This window comes from Dermacentor andersoni, chromosome 7, assembly GCF_023375885.2.
Source record: "Dermacentor andersoni chromosome 7, qqDerAnde1_hic_scaffold, whole genome shotgun sequence".
Taxonomy (NCBI): Eukaryota; Metazoa; Arthropoda; class Arachnida; order Ixodida; family Ixodidae; genus Dermacentor; species Dermacentor andersoni.
This window is the reverse complement of record NC_092820.1, coordinates 4,275,722-4,279,591: the sequence shown is the minus strand read 5'-3', so window position 1 is coordinate 4,279,591 and position 3,870 is coordinate 4,275,722. Positions and strand designations below refer to the sequence as shown.

Here is a 3,870-nt window from a genome sequence, read left to right as displayed (position 1 = left end):
TACCATTTGACCAAATGTAAACAAAATCAAGATACAGTATGTTACACTAAGATGAAAATTCTCACGTGCTCCAGGCAGTCATCTTAACATGGTATATTTATGTAATGTCTCCGATTGGAAAGTCAAATCAAGTATGCTCTCTGGAGACAAACACATAGCAGCAAGTGTCATTGAAAAGTTAGAAATGTGTTTTAAAAAAGCTGATTAGTTCTGAGAAGTGACTGCTTTTTGTCTTGCCTCTCAACAGATACATCCATGTGATAAAAAAATAGTGGTACAATGAAATTGTATATTTGCTTAGTGACATGATACATACTTGCAATGAGCACGGTGCCTGTGTTTACTATAAAAAGCAACAGCCCATGCTTGGTTAGGTTAGGCCCCCTACAACATGCAGGCGTGGGTGATCGGCGCTTTTTTTTTATTTCTGTGTCGTGAGGTTTATTGACGTGCGTATAGGTGCAATCGCACGCAGTATGGCTAGTACAAAAAAGGGTGGGGGGGGCAGATATATGTAGCTCACTGTACACGACACAGGGCAAAGGAAATCCGTGTTCAGCAACTATGTTCTATGCCGTGTATGTAAATTTTACAGCGCTACTCATTCGAAGCGCGCACAGGTGCATATTGAAGAAACGTTTTCCAGGGTACATAATTTAGTGCATAATTTACACTAATTTTGCTCTAACCACAGGACATAATAAACTGAATATACTGCACGGAAAAACCTAGAGCGAATTAAATTGTGTGTCAGCTTCGTGTGTATAAATATAGTCTTTCCTATGCATTAGATTTTTCGCGTAATGCATTACCAGTTGACAGCCTATCTTATCATGTGTACTCTGTTTACATTACAGTTGTTCATTAGTTTACCGATTTGTTTTGCAACTTATGAAATGCCGGTGTATATATCTTTTCAACATTTGACATAACCCTGTATGTTTTGTAGGGACAACCCAGGACGTGCATTTCTCAGCACCCAGTCAACTGCCAGAAGCGACTCGAACACAGGCCACCAGTAAGTGGACATCAGTTGCAATTTCAGATTATGCAGTTGGCTGCTGCCTTGTACTGAGGCTTTTTTTTTTAATGAGATGGTGGTGTCGTTCTAATGTACATTTTGACCACAAAAGTGCGATCATGTCTCACAGAGGCATATATGGTTGCTATTCTCTGCGAGGGACGTGTTCTCGTGTTCGTGAAGCATTTGTGTTTGGCAGTATTGTCGCCCAATGAGTCAGATGTAAACACTGTAACTCGCCACTGCCGGCAAGTAGTTGCGAGAAACACAATATATTATGACGCTGTAAAGTTATTTCATTAATTCGAAGGAAAATTTTGCAGTGGGAAAAAAGGTTGCTATTCCAGGTAAACATGTCTTTTTCTCACAAGTTATTTAACCAAACTGTGGATGCGGTAAATTCGTGACTTATGAATAGATTTTAATTCATCCTTTAGTAATGCTTCTAAAAGAGACTAGAAATAGCATGTGACTACCTCTCCAATCAGCAGATCATACACTTACAGTCATAAGTGGTAGTTCCATGCAGTCTCGCACTCTATATAACCTTTCCTTTCAGCAGCATTGGAACTGGCGGCTGCATTTTCAGAAGGAGGAGTGCACTTGGCACTGTATATGTATGTGTGAATTCGGTTTTCTTTGTATGTGTCGGCTCACTGACACAAACAGTGCAAAAATCAGTTGTACCATGAGGCTGACGACGCCTTCTGCTGCTAGAAATGCGGCACTTCATATTTTATAGTACTGCATGATATTTAAATCAAAGCTAGCACATGAAATGATCAAGAAAACTAACCGCTGTTATAGCTGTTTTCCTCAAAGAAAGCTTGTCCTTTATGGGCAGTGTTAATCTGAGCTCTCCACCGATGTTTCAGTAGTATTATCCTTTAGTGAGTGAGAGATTGGGGGCAATTAATCGTGTTAGTCTTTAAATGGTGTCCTAATTATGTGTATTTGTTCCAACAAAGTTGTCTAGATTACTTTATTGTGTGGTGTAAAGCTTATGAAACCATCAGCAACTAGTGAGTTGCTAACATGCATATGCATTTGTCACTATACAGGTGGCACTCGGCTGTACCACTGCAGTGCTGCAGAAATTGCCAGCACCAGCGGCTTTGCAACAGCTGTTTCACAGCATGTCGGTATGTGCTAATTTATAGTTATGTTGGGATGGGTTAGTATTATGGACCACTGCTACTCTGTATTGTGACAGATTCATATGATAAGTGATGTAATGGGCACAGCGCAACCCTGTGAATGTTTTGCTATGGTACATAAAAAGGCTCTCCTTTTCGTCACTGGAGCAGGGGAGAAGAGCATGCAGGCACTCCTGAATGTACATATATTTAAAAACATGAGAGACAGACACACACATATATATATACATATACATATATATATATATATATATATATATATATATATATATATATATATATATACACATACAATTAAACTAAAGGCAGGGACATTCCATCTTTCATTTTGAATTGACTTGTACAGCACAAAAATACAACACAGACCACAGAGAAGCCCGCATGTTAACAGGTTTGATTCACACAATAATTCAACAGATTTGATACTTCAGGTGTGCTATTTTACGCAAGGGGGAAGGGAAAGGGGAAAAAACCAGAAAAAGGAGTGGAGTGGAAAAGAAAGGAATCGTGCCAAAAAGCATGAGAAACATCGTGCAGCCAGAATCGCCAGCAGGACGTCTAAAAAGCACTCTGATAAAATTACATACAGGGAAACCTTACGTATTGTTTGTTTCCATCAACTCAGATCACATGCAGCCATTACTACAATCAAGTTGTTTCCTTATGTCATGAGGACAAACTAGGGGGTGCAGGATAGGTCCAGAGAGGCGCACGGGGTCGTTTTCTTCATATTGTGGTGCTCCCACAGTGCTACGCACTGTGGCGTTTGGCATCGTCAATTGGACGGCATTCTGATTTTGATGCGCGTGTTTACTTGAAATGTTCAAAAAATGTCGAGAAGTGGTTTAGGGGCCCTTTAAGCCACCCTGAGAAATTATTCGTTCAGATATATCTAAACATACTTCAGTGATGATGCATAATAAAGTGATATAGTCTGGCTGCTCAGTGTTTTAAAATTTTTGGTTTCGAGAGACATGTATCCCGTGCCTCTTGAGTATCTCTTCTAATGAGGCTTAAGTGTAATGTACACACACAATTGTCTAACTCCTCCTGCAAGTATTATTCATTAAGCCTGGTCACTGATGTGCAAAGCTTGTGGTTAAGTTTTGATGTCCATACTTTTTAGAGCTATGTTTATTAATTCAGGCTGTTCTTACTGGTTCTTCGATGCAGGAGACAATGCCTACGAAATTATTGGCCCTGATGACGAGAGCCCTCAAGGGGCAAACGACATCTCTGTTGCAGAAGTGAGCCCGATACCACCTGAAGTTACCATGACAGGTGGCACGGCAGCAATAGATACAGAGACGGCCATGTCTACTGCAGCTGCAACAGTGTACGAGGCAAGCAGCAGTGTGTCAGCATCAGCAGCAGTGTCAGCAGGAACCGCACCAGGCCTGGTAGAGCAACATGTGTGCTATCACTGTGACTTTTTTTGTAGTGCATACAACTCATTTGCTCAACATACAAAAGCTTTCACCACGACTGTGAGCCAGTGTTCTTGTGCAGCAAGTGCAAGACTAAGTTAAGTGTTATAACACAGTACAAGCATCACTTTTGCCTCCCCAGCCAGCCCACATAGCGACAACAATGTGGAACACATGGTGGGACACACATCTTCTCCATTAGAAGATAGTAGAGACTGTCAGTGTTGTTGTTAGATTAACTGGTCTTTGTAGGCAACTAGAAGGA

General features: G+C 40.8%; 1 long non-coding RNA gene across 1 annotated transcript; it reads left to right on the top strand.

The window, feature by feature from the left end:
* The first annotated feature begins 907 nt into the window (after nt 1–907).
* LOC129385978 (uncharacterized) lies at nt 908–3,666 on the top strand. Its single transcript, XR_008613453.2, has 3 exons — nt 908–1,018; nt 2,083–2,163; nt 3,352–3,666. It is a non-coding gene; the product is annotated as an uncharacterized lncRNA (long non-coding RNA).
* Nucleotides 3,667–3,870: the final 204 nt, after the last annotated feature.